The sequence below is a fragment of the Haliotis rufescens genome, unplaced genomic scaffold (genome assembly GCF_023055435.1).
Source record: "Haliotis rufescens isolate VD_foot unplaced genomic scaffold, xgHalRufe1.0.p SCAF_9, whole genome shotgun sequence".
Taxonomy (NCBI): domain Eukaryota; kingdom Metazoa; phylum Mollusca; class Gastropoda; order Lepetellida; family Haliotidae; genus Haliotis; species Haliotis rufescens.
In genome coordinates, this window is record NW_025964383.1 from 42325413 (window position 1) to 42339736 (window position 14324).

The window sequence follows — 14324 nt, forward strand, 5'->3', positions numbered from 1 at the left end:
TTGTTTTATTATTCTGGTATATCATTACTAAGGTAATTGCAACTCTTTTGAATAGCAATTGTTGTATACATTTGCTACAGTAATAAATTAAGCACTTGGCACCTTTTGCCCAATTCCATTATCTAATGTGTGAACTCACTAATGACACTTTGTTGCACTGAAAGACACACTAAGGTTTGATGTGAAAAGGGGGCATACTGACTCGTGTCTCCTTTTAGCGTAATGTAATTTAAGAAAAGCAGTATAACCATTGTGCAACATTGTCAACTTCTTCACTTCCGTCTCGTCTGTTGAGTACACTACCATACCTCTAGGCTTTACAATTGGCAATAAACTAATACATCGTTTTAATTGTGGACTCTGTGTCAAGGAGCAACAGACTCGAACAATTAGAATCCCAATCACGTTGAGAAAACTTAGTATTTTTTGCAATAGTGGACGACGGTAGAAAGGAAACCTGGAATGAAAGTGAGAACTTTTATGGAAAATGAGCTGACAATGCCTAAGAAATGGCGGCCGAGATACATACTGAAAGAGCACAAGGATAACCAACTAAGCGGAGTCCTCGTCCGATTATTGTAAAGTTCTCCTTTTACATAGAAAAAGGAAAGGTGCGTGAGGTAGCCAGAAACACACTGCAGCGAAATGGAAAGTTCCGTGTCCCCCCAGATTATACAGAGAGTGTGAGAGATGTGAGGCGGATGCTAGGTGAGTATGTGAAAGAATATCAAGACTAAGGCGACGATTGCTGTCTTACATACGACAAGCTGGTGGTGAATAATGTGACTTATAAACACGACCGGGAAAAGAAAACCATCCCGATGGAAAAGCGACGATACACCCGCCAGAAAGCCACCCCCTCCCCTAGCCGCCCCCTCCGACGAACCTTCCCACATCCGGGACCCCAGAGCTAGCAGACGACGTGATGACAGCCACCCAGAGAGACAATCTGGCGAGCGTAACAGTAGCACGGGGCAATCCAAATAGGAAAGTGTCATAGTAAAGATACATGGAGGTCCACAACTAAATCCAAACATGGTGATTTCGATGATACAACTATCCTTAATAACGTTGAATCTATATGGGCCCTTTTCAAAACTAAAAAAAATAAATTATTGTAAAACCTTCGATATCATTACCTTCATAGAAACTTGGGCCAAATATACCAAAGATTTTGAACATATTTTTCCAGACCATCACTGTCACGGGTGTGTTCGAGAACGCACATATACTATGGGCAGATATAGCGTTGGAATCGCCGTATATATAAGGAAGTATCTCAATCAGCTGTTCACCCCGACAACACAGTGATTGGACAGATTGAGTTTTCCTCCTAACAAACCTATTGCCCAGGCCTACCATTATACTTATACCTCCCATTGTATATGTGACTGATACTACAACAGCAGCAGCTAAGATGCGAGTCTGCTCTGGTAAAGAACTCTTAGAGACAAAACCTGTTCCCACTGTGTAATGAATAACCAGGTACTGTTATCATTATTTTTGGTGATATGAATGCTTGTATGGGAGCAGAACCTGATAGCTTCAATTCCATATCTATATAATTGATAGGCTAAGGTATTTTATCAAAGATCGCATCCTTCACATTCTTAACATTCATGCATAGATTCTACAATATATTTAACGGAATCCACCTCGACTAAATTCCAAATAGCAATGACGTTCCTAAAGCATTCCTAGGCAAAGGCATTTTAACAAATGTCACATTCTTAAAATTTTGTAACATTAGTGCGTAAATTAATGACACCGTCCTCATTGTGACGTCATGCATGTCTATTAGCATAATCTGCTTATCTCTCCTGGCATCATTCACTCGAGTTGCTCTTGACACACGAAGAGACTGGTTTGTTCGTTTCCCCTCCAGATCGCCATCTGAGTATAATGCATGTCTTGCACTGCAACCATCCACCAAGTTAATGTCTTTTTCTCATGTCAAGTTTCTCGAAACCTATAAGTATTTGTGAGAAATAGATTCTTCGCCAGACTCCAATCACTCCTTCGCCGCACACTGATCAAAAGTGTTCGTAGCCTTCCAGTGACACATGATTTAGACAGGGCTGAAGATATCAACGGAAATCATATGTTTGTATAGATGAGAACATGTAAGTTATATATCGAGCATGCCCTCTCTACCAAGATTTCAAAGAGCGTCTCATTTCTTGCTCTGAAGTTGTTTGATCAAGGTTGCAACATTCAAGGCGTCAGTAAAGCTTTCAAGAAGCTTTATGGTAGACATGCGGAGGACATTTCCAAATTTGACGCATCAGTGACAAAAATGATGTCCAATGCAATTCCCTATTTTGACTTGTACCATATGTTACCATGTTTTAGGTGAACAATTGACTTGCCTTTGCTTGTGTTTGTGACGGGTGCCACCGGTGGGGCAGGATTCGCTCACCTTGTCGCGAACACCTGGTATCATTATTTGATAATGATTCATAAACACATGCTCATGATAAAGTCGGAATTGTACAATCGACTCTGCTTTGCAGAGATTTCTATTGGATATTGAAAGGGTTTTGTCGCTTTATTTATATAAGTCAGTTTGTAAATCATATTAGAAATTGGTAAGCTTGAGAACGTGGCTGACATGAGAGGTGAGGTGAAGTGGGGTTTAATGTCGCGTTCAAGATTATTCCACTTATATAGCGACGTGCATGCTCGTATGTGTGCGTGTGTGTGTGGCTGTATGAACTCGTCCTGACTAAATGCCAGATTTACAGTGCTAGGTTACTGAGATATTATGCCGCATCGTAACATGTATTCCCCACTCATACACAGTATACTGAGTCCTGGTTTTATCCCCTTAAAGAAAAGTCGAGTGAAAGAAAGTATTGCGATTTTGTTGCAAATATCAAATTTCCTAGACATATGAAGTTAAGTCACAGGGAGAGAAATTCATATTTGTAGTAAGTATTTAAATGTCCAAGTGAAAGTGCTATAATAACGCGCTCCGTAATTGGCTTCCAAAACAAATTTGGGGGTGTGGCCTAAAACTTTCTGATGTATGTATGTGCATGTGTAAAACTATATTTTGTAGTCAACTAAAGAAGATCTTCAACTCCTTATATTGCATATTTTTATTAATGTCCCGCATAATGAATACATGCCTTATTTTAATTTCGTATTCAAATCCACACAGTACTGTAGACAACCTTTATCTATTTTGCATGTAAACAGCAGCTACATAGGCTGATTAGAAACAATTAGCGTCTGGATTGACGGCAAGTAACAAGGTAAACATCAACGCTTGTTTCGTAAATATTTTTGTGTATGAAAACACATCCTAGCATTTTAAATGGATGAAAAAATAAAAATAGTTGTTTGTTCAGGTAGCTAATTTGAACTATTGTTTCATGAATTTTTTTTTTATTTGAAGCAGAGCTAGCTCTCGCAGAAATGTGTGGTCCGGTCATTATCAAATATCCATGTCCTTCAAACCCCACATGTAAAATATAGAAGGTAAATGTCAATGTTACAGAATAACCACTATCGATTTTCAAAATGCTGAACAGCGGCGAAACCTGAAGCTCTGCTTGAGAGGACCTTGTCAATATTCCATTCGCAACACGTACATACAAACAGAGATGTAACACATGTATCGTAAATCAATGAGGAGAAAATTCATATCCTTGCATAAATGTTATCCGAACAGTCTCATGAAAGCAGCGAGGCGAAGCCATCATCAGCTGGGCGATCAGCGAAAAGTGGACATTGTGATGTTGATGTGATCAATCCTTTTATTTCCAATACATATAAGTCACAGGTCTTTGTGTACAAAAGTTTTAAACATTCAGTTTCGCATTTCTTACTTCATTTGCATAATATAGATATTTTGCTAGATTTGTAATAATATATGTATCTGGTGATGACAGAAGCATATTAAATTAATGAACGTTAGGATGACAATAGAACTTTGCTTTGAGATATAGTTGCCGTAACTTTACATACGAAGGACAAATAATCAGGTAGTGGTACTCGATTTCAACACACTCTAATTTACAAAGTTTGCATTTTCTTAAATTTCTTGGGATTTTATAATGACGTCCATTCTCAATTTCCAAAGTATGACAACTCAGTCTGAATCTCGTGCGGTCTGTTTTCATATTTTGCGAATTTAAGAATGACAAATAAGGTTCACATTTAACATAAGTTTTAAAACAAGCATAACATGACATTTTTGAACTTGCAAGAAGTTCGCTATGCCAAATCTGCTGACAATTGCCTTTCAAACGTTGTTTTAACATATGAAGAAAAACCTTTCACTTTCCATACATTTGGAACCTTCATACATCTCCGAACCCAAATTTACAAAGACAATTCCTTAATTTAGTTACCCAAATGACACGACCATGACATGTTCATCATACAGGTACAACATATTGTAGCACTTTCTTGGTAAACGGAAGTCTGGCATCTTTAGTATCTTCAGCCAATATTTCACACATCTGGTCAAAGCATATACACGAATAGGGTATCTGCCACACTCGCCCAATACAGCATTGTTTGATGCGGATAATTTTAAACCCCAAAACCGTTTACAAGCAAGTAACTGTACAGTTTCCATTTTGTCAACATTTTCAAACCCCAGACCTCGGCACCATACAGAATCACTGGCATGATCTTCGCATCGAAAATTGGGAAGCAGAAATGTGGTGAAAAAGGTTGTAGCGAATGTATACCCCTCAGGATACACTCTTCAAAAAAAGAAACGCATAGGTGTTTTGAGAATTCCAATTAGATTTTGTTCCCCAGCAATCGTTATAAAGACAATTCTTCTGTTTGATTCCCGTTAATCATGTCATGTGTGTTGTGCATTGCGCGCAAACACATCTCAAAATGTTTTTTTTTTAACGTTTATCACCCAAAATGCAAAGGATGCACGGAAATTGCTTTCAGAAAAAGTTTTCAGCACAATGCACGTGCAAAGTGTTGGAAACAAGAGTAGAGACGCTGACTATAAAAGACCGTACAAAATTCATCAGTTCATTACGAATTTTCTGACGTGAACGGAGATCGAAAAATGCCAAGATTAACTGCGGCTAACCGAAATATCGCCATTGGACGTTTGGAAGCAGGGGATTCCCAGTTTGCCGTTGCAAGACACCTCAACGTTCACCAAAGCACCATATCTCGACTTTCGGATCGATATACCCGCACTAATTCGACTCAAGATCATCATAGAAGTGGAAGACCAAGAGTGACCTCCCCTGCTAAGGCTCGCTCAACCGGTTGCATCACCTTCGGAATCGATTTGTACAGCAACGGACACTGCAGGACAAGTGCCTGGTATGCGAAGAATTTCCGACCAAACCATCAGCAATCGTCTGAGGGAAGTGGGATTCGAGCGAGACGACCAAAAGTTGGACCTGTCTTGCGACGTCTACACCATCAACGACGTGTCCGGTAGTGCAACAGAGTACAGGCATGGGATCTCAGGAACTGGCGACGCGTTTGGTTCAGCGATGAGTCACGTTTTCTTCTTCAACGACGGGATGGAAGACAACGTGTATACCGACGTCGACATGAACGTTTTGCGCCGAACTGCGTTCGACAGGTGGACCGATTTGGTGGAGGGAGTGTCATGGTGTGGGGAGCCATATCTTACACGGGTAGATCACAGTTAGTGGTTGTCCAGGGCAAAACGACAGCAAACCGATACATAGACCAAGTTCTGCGTCAGACCGCCAGAGGGAGCTGTTCCAACATGACAACGCTCGGCCCCACACAGCACGTGCAACAGTTAATTTCCTTGTTAATGAGAACATCAATGTCCTTCCATGGCCGTCCAAATCGCCTGATCTCAACCCGATTGAACATTTGTGGGACGAACTTGACCGACGCGTCCGTCAACGTCACCAGCGTCCCCACACACTGGCCTAACTCGCCAACGCCTTACAGGAGGAATGGCGAAGAATTCCCCACGAAAAAATCCGACGACTTGTGCGATCTGTGCCAAGGAGGTGTCGAGCAGTGACGGCTGCAAGAGGTGGTGTGACCAGGTACTGACCATGAAGGAATCCTTGTACAAGAGCATTAAGGACAAAACAGTTATCTACAGAGGAATACCCCTTCCGAAAGCCTGACTGGCATTCAGAAATAACACAAAGTGTGCCTGTCCAGAAAACTAATCTCTTACATGAATTGAAGTGAATACTTTGTTAAGGACACTCAGAAGGCTTATGGCGCGATAGTTATCTGGAACCGTTGCGTCATCTTTCTTATGTAATGGAATAATTCCTAATGACCAATTTTCAGGTAAAACACCATTTTCATACATACTATTGGATATAATCTCCAAGAAAGGAGAAATAACATCTGATGATTGTTTTAGGTATTGGCTTCTGATATGGTCAACTCCAGCTGATTTATTCTTCTTTAAGGCACGAATACTGTCTGTGATTTCTGATCTTGTTATAGGGCAGTCAAGAATGTCAAGAAAGTCGTCACTGTCAAGAGGATCAATATTTGTGTGTAATGTTTAGAAATATTCAGCCAACTCTCCCGCGGAGATGGGATTGTGATGATGTTGACCAAAATGACTCCACCGAAAAGTCGAGTTCGCCGAAGCAGTATTAGGTTCATTGGTGTGGGCATAGTGGTGGGGTTTCCATAACACATAAGCATATTTAACGAACTCTGACAAAAACTAAATTTCAATAAGCCATAGTCAACTCCTGTCCATCGTTATGGTATAAGAATGGTAACTGAACTGGGGTTACCCTGTAGAGTATCGTATGATAACCTTTGTACTTCAGTAAGTTTGATAGAAATCGGTTAAAAGGGTCAGGGGTCATAAACCCGTTTATAAAACCTGCATATTGGTCGTTATAGAGAGGGAATCTAAAAATGATTAGTCATTTGCACATCTAGACAAAGAAACAATCAATAAAATCTGCAAAGTTTCATGAATGTCCGAAAAGTATTATTTCATAGTGATAACCCTAAATGTAACAACAATATTATCTGTCACTTCAACCCTGAATGTATTTTTTTTCCCCATTAAGAGTTGTAACAGAGCATAATTTACCACAAACATGTGCAATGCACCAAAACGCAAAATCCATATCCGCGGCCTCAGTGAAATTGATCTGGTGGTTTCGATCAGTGCAACGTGTATCTTGTTTTTAACATGTGTCTGTTTTTTTAACGCAACACCCATATCCGCGGCCTCAGTGAAATTGATCTGGTGGTTTCGATCAGTGCAACGTGTATCTTGTTTGTAACATGTGTCTGTTCTAACTGATCAAACTATAACATAAAGAAGTTAACTGTTGAATAGGTTGTTATAGTTGTCGATAGTTCTGATAATGTATTGTTATAAGGGTAACGCTATTTTTCAGGGCATTATCATTTTCAGAAGCCCGAGGTCTTCCATGAACTGCCCGACGAAGGAGACTATAATACGTGACGTCACTTTCTCTACCCTATGACGTCACCTAACAACGGGCTTGATAATGGCCCGTCGTCAAGCAATATGAGGGCATTATCAAGTTACAGTGGCCCGCTCATTTCTGATAAAGTGCGGGCGGTTTTATGATAATTCTATCCATTTTAGCTATAATATATAACAATACATGGGTCAGTGACATTCGTGTTGATTGCAATTACTTTCCTGAAACATAATACGGTTGCATGATATATTTACGATGTTTGGGTTCAACATAGTAACATTCTTCTAAACATTCTTCAAATCTAAACCGGAAGTAATCACAACACAAACCCAGTTAACCAAACGGAACCGTACACAAGAGTGAGTGAGGGAATTGGGTTTAACGTCATTTGAATGATATTCCACTTATATCCCGGCGTGTCAGCTTGATGTGGGAGGAAAGCCAGAAGTGATGCAGGTCTTAGACTTTCACCACTTTAGTGAAACCCACGAGCACGGGTTCAGTGCTGACAACATAATCGGGGCGAACCAGGATTCATTCACACTGTCATAGGTTATTGGCGTGCCCAAGAGACACAACTCTGCATAACGACTTGCAGCGCCTGAGGCGATTGGGCCAACCTATCATACAACAAAGATGTTTTAGATGAGATATGTATTGCGTAACATTCGGTGAAGAAACAGTGGCAATATTACACTATTACAAACTACAAAATATATGCACAAAAAGTGCAATGAAAACACAAAGGTACATTCGACATACACCGGAGGTTCATTATAACGATTTAATTCTAAAACAAATGTATTAAAATGATATGGAAACAACATAAGAATTGAACAAAACTGTGGTAATGTAAGGTCTTTGAAAGGCATTTAGAAGTGATTCACATAAGGAAGAGAATATATGGATGTCAACTTCTTTATTAAGAGAAACACAACGTTTCGGACATAGCAAGGGGCAAATTGAAGCTAGGCAATTTGTCTTTGATATGTCCATTCTTACACTATCAGTGCTAATTCTGTTGGCTTTCCACCTTTTGTTATCTTATTAATTTTGTTGTCCTTACATGTACATATTTATGCTCTCTGCGTCATGGCATTCATTCACCTGATGAAGGAGGAAGCATATACTCCGAAACGTTGTGTTCCTCATAATAAAGAAGTTGACATCCATATGTTCTCTTCCGCATGTGGTAATGGTGTACATGTACAAGGAATTTGTTTATAATTGTTGGTATAATAAAAGATCTTGGAAGTTGTTTCTGGATAACTGTTTTTAAATTATTAAGAACTGTTCCTTTTAACAGAGTGTACCAAATTCTGTATCATGATTGAGGATTATTTGTTATTCCCTTTCTTGGTTGTATCACAGTCGTTTTCCAATGGGGTTTGTTTATTTGTATCTACCAGTTTCAAGTTTTAGTTTGCGATTACTTCAACGATGTTTTGAGAAATGTGAAATTATTTTTTTCAATATGTAAGATAATTCTCACTAAGATGACTTAACCAATTTGTATGTTCTTAACATGCTGTTAGATAAATGGGAATCCCTTAATGAATGCGTGTCCATATTTTTACATTTGGACTGAAGTTTATTTACAGTAGATTCATTGCATTTATTTGTGTTTACTTTTTCAAAAGTTTGTTTTATTTAACCCATCCAAAATTGTGACCAGAACTATTGATATTTGCTGCTAAAGCATGTTTACGAATGACAATTGTTGTGTTATCTATATAGAACTTGTAATCAATGATTCTTTTTCTATTATTGGTACTAATAGTGGGTATATACCAAGTTCTGCCTGATGGATCAGTTACGTGTTATGTTTTATTCACTTTGATTGGATAACAATGACCTCTGTCACACCGGGACAACTTTTTTCATTTATAAAAAATCGCGAGACGTCATTCATTTTGCAACTACAAGGCAGAACTGAAAGAAATCTCAAGAGAGCGAGAGATATTTTCAAACACTTTATTAAACCAAACAAGAAAGTCACACGCTTCGAATTCGGTTTGCATTATATATACGTTATGCATAGAGCTTCTACAGACATTATATAATCGAGCTATATCAATTTACATTGTACGACTACCGATCAATAGATTAGCGTGACGCACCTGACCACTTTCGCAACTTTCAATTTGATTTAACCTAAAAGAGTAAGCGTGGTGAAATAAAGTCAGTTTAAACTATCTGGACTGATATCAAGACTTACTTGGGGTGATCCGGTTGTGCCATCAGTGTCCCCCTCGAAGCGTATTTTGTGGCACTGTTTCGGGAGTTGTTTGTTCACGACAGCACCACCAGATCATCTAAAGTGAATATTTCCGATACAAATCATTCGGAAACTCCGCGGAAATGTGCGTGACTTCTAATTACTTCTAATTATGTGGCCCAAAAAATCCCAAAATGTGAACAATAACATTCCCTATATCTAGCGTAAAACGCTGAGAAGATCACGGTTGTCTTTTTCCGATGGGGACCTTACCCTTCGTTCGAAGCTGCCACTGATATGCAAGCAGACTTGAGGTTGTTGATTTTCCCGTCTTCAGTATATAGGGTTGTACAGTTAACATGAATGTCTTTGGCGAACGCACTGATTTCCCTCTCCCAAAATGGTACAGACATGATATAAATTCAGCTGATAGATCAAGGAAACCGAACCAGTTTGATTGCACAGACGTGACACCGGCAGTGCGAGTGACAGACTGTTGGTATGATATTCAAAGCGCGGCGCTAATGTGACTTCTAAATGCTCTTATATGAGTCCTGCGTACTAACAACATGGCGCTTGAATTACCATAAGTTGAAGAAATTCTTAAAAAAGGATCTTGTGCGTCGGTGCTGTTGTGTTTGCAAACACAACTGCAGGCGCATGTTGTTAATGCATGTGCTTAGACATGCCCATATTTGGGCACATATCAATATTCATGCGCAACCAGATTTACCAACCGGTTTCAGTTTCATCTGTAAACGAACAAAAATTGATATGTTTTTACACTCAAATATATATTTAACGTGGGTAATAAATAAAATAACACGCTCATTCTCGTTAGATATCATTTTTACGAAACTCGTGAACTTTCACTCGGTCAGTAATCATAGAAAGTCCACTCGTTTCATAAAAATGGTATCTAACGAGAATGAGTGTAGTTTTCTCCATAAGGGCGGGGAACAATTGATGCATTGAAGCAATCTCTACTTGTCTTTAACAATGGTTTTAATCTGTGACAAAGCGAGGCATTCATTTTGTTGATTTTATAACACTTCGACCATTTTATTGAGAGAACTATTTTTGCCGCGTTTCAGCAACATTCTAAGAATGAGAAAACATATATACACTAGCGACAAAAAATAAAGGAAGTGATGTAATTATAGTGAAGGTGTAATGACGAAAAGTGTCTGCAAAGTTGATTTTCAGATCAATATATGGTGTGTCCACCATGTTGGGTGATACATGCACGACAACTTGATGGCATACTGTTGAATAACACGTGCATGGTTGCCCTTTGTACTCCCTCGCCATTCCGCGTGAAGAGCTACCCAAAGCTGGGCCACTTTAGCGGGTGCTGGGTGTCTTGCGAACACTCTCCACTCGACAACATCCGGATTCCACAAGATGCTCTATAGGGGACATGTGAGGGGACTTAGGGGGCCAGTTCAATGTCCTTTGCCTTCTTGTCGGAGATAATCGGTGACGAATTGGGCACGATGTGGCCTGGTATCGTCGTCTTGCAGTTCAAAATTCCGGCCGACAATTTTTGCAAATGGGACGGCGGGACGCTAAATTTCGTCAACATATCGCTGGCCAGTCAAGGGTCCATTCACAATGACAAAATCAGTTCGCCTGGCATGTGTGATACCGCCCCACACCACGACACTACCACCCCATAGCGACCATGGTCACGATTTTTTGCCATGTCTTTCCGCTCGCCGCTACGTTACGAACAACGTTTTTTTTTGCCATCCGTGAACCGGAGGCAAAACCTTTATTCTTCTGTGAACAAGGTGAAACGCCATTGGCACACTGACCGTTTCTGGCGTTGCGTAGCCCACCCGAATCTTTGCCGCCTATGGTAAGCTGTTAAGGTCACATCCTTCACAGGACGCCTTGCTTTCAGGCGTGCTGAATAGAGCTGGTTTTCAACGGTAGATGTTGAAAGTCACCTTCCTGTTATTATACCAGCAGATGTGAATTTATTGCGTAGAATACTATGAGAATGAGACGATCTTGTCTAGGTGTCGTCATCATTCATCGTCATTCAACGATAGGTACATTCAAACCATTAGTTCCTTTTGTGTCGGTGGTATATTTTAATATTGGTTGTAACACTGAAATTCCAGCTTGTTCGGCAAGGGTTGAAACTGGACTTTACAGTCAGTAAACTCCCTTGCCTCGGGAAGATAGCCATGGTGATATTCATAGTCAATATTGCTATTTTACATTTACTTTTCGATGGACACAGGTAAGGACATTGATAAGATTTACCATTCTTCATATCCATCACGATATCGTGCTTACTCCTTAGCACTTAGAAACAAGGTAAAACTACAGTTAATCTAATATTATTATTTTGATACATAATTTGCATCGGGATTCAGCGCTACTGTCTAGAAATTTCAAATATGGAAGCACAAAAATAGAATATATCTCTGAAGAGTGCCGGGTCGATTCCCCACTTGGGAACAATGTGTGAAGCCCATTTCTGGTGTTCACCGCCGTGTTCGTTCTTGAATATTGCTAAAAGAGGCGTAAAACCCATCTTACTCATTCACTCTCCTGGAGAAAGGTGCGATGAGTCATAGTTTTGTCTCTTATCGAAACGCCACAAGATTGTCACCACAAGTTTTATTATGTACTCCGTTGAACTGTATTCCCTGAGGGTTATCTATTTTGGATCAGTTTTGGGAGCTACCATTCCGTATTCCGGGGGAAGGAGTATGTTTTCGGTGAAAGAAAATTGTTCCAAAAATGATGAATAAGTATCATTTTTCGTGAGGTTTTGGGAAAACATGGTAAGCTGGGATTGCTGGATAAGTACTGTATAAAATGTTCATCTGCTCCTTTCAGAGGAAATATTGTCCGTGGCACGTAGTCATGTGTACAGGTCACAAATCAGGTGATTTGGTGGGCGGAGAGCAGTTGGACCGTTGACCGCGTTTGGCAGCCTGACAACTGAAAGTTTCTAGGCCCCACCCCACACCGACATAATATGCCTCTGTTTACCCGGCAGTGAATGGGTACCCAGTTGTACCATTTGCTTTTTTTGTTAATCATCTCTCTCTCCCCACATGCAGCGCGGGATGTATGCTCCCTAGGGGGAAACTAAAGTCGAGTGCACACGGATCCATCGACCGGCGTAAAAATATTCTGATTTGAGTCTGCTGTGATCTATACGCACATGGCCTTGAAGCAATGTATCCCTGATTTGATGTGATTGTTTGAACTTTCTTCCAGGTGGAAAAATGTCAGATTATTGTAAGCATCACTGTGTTATTGCGATAATTGTGTCGGTGCATATGGTGTAAAAGGATAATGTCGTCCCGCTTGATGGCATGAAGATTAAATCACTGTGTCGATGTCTCAAACTTTGACAAACATCATGTTGCTCTAATATAGATTAATTGACCTTCGAATAGCCACAAAACACCAAAACATTTACCTCATCGTAACATCAGAGAGGGCCTGAACCACTGGAAAATGTTAATTTGTTTCTCTCTCGAGAGCTGTCCCCATATATATTGTTACGGTGTATATACTATGCGTGCATGCTTGTTAATGACTGGGGATGAGGCTGATGAAACAGGTGATGACATCAACTGTGGGTATATGTGATGTGAAACCATGTGTATGAAATTGTATTTTAATTGATCCTTGTCACGATGTCGCTATAAATAGCTTCTCAGCTTGTTCTTTGGTGTGTCGCTCACGTGAGGTCTGTTACGTGTCAGCACCACCCCATCCTCGTCGATTTCACCACGCCCACCCCACGCACTCTTGATAAAAAAGTTTGGTTTGTTTGTTGTTTAACGCCGCACTCAGCAATATCCCTGCTTGTCGTAAGAGGCGACTAACGGGATCTGGTGGTCAGGCTCGCTAACTTGGTTGATGCATGTCATCGTATCCCATATGCGTAGATCGATGCTAATGATATCAATCACTGGATTGTCTTGACCAGACTCGATTAATTACAGACCGCCGCCATATAGCTACAATATTGCTGAGTGCGGCGTTAAACAACAAACAAACAAACAAACAAATAGTATAATCCTCTCAGATTACGAACAGGCTTTTTAATTTCGTGGACGCCATTGCTAGTTGTTGTCACACCAATGTGCGCAAATCATCTCAACGCCCGTACATTCACACATTATTCTCAGTAAGAAGGGACAAATGCTATAGGTGTTATAGTCAGGACTGGCGCAACACGTATGAGTGAATACATTATTTCATCCATGAATACCGTACATGGGAATTACATCTGACACTCCCTTTACTTGTTCTTGTATCATGTTCATATGTAAAGTCAATTTACAAAGCCTCCCTTTTCAAGCTGTATGCACACCCGAGCCTATCCGACAATCCTTATTTTTTTCAGAATGCAAACCCGATTGTCAGTGTGAATGACATTCACTGCGAGTGACTGATAACTCATTCATGCCCTCGGGGAAACTCTGTGGCTCTTCACACAAAAAATGCCCACACTCGGTGAACTGGTAAAGGAGAGGCGTTATCTGCTGTAGCAATAATTTCATGTGTTGTTTAATCAAATGTGAATACTTGCTTAATTATGCATACTGATATGGGTATCTTCCTGCCCCAAGGCAGAATTATATCTTTTGATAAACATCTTACCTTTTTGTTGCACTATTTTCTATTTTATTCTTAATCTTAAATGTTCTAAT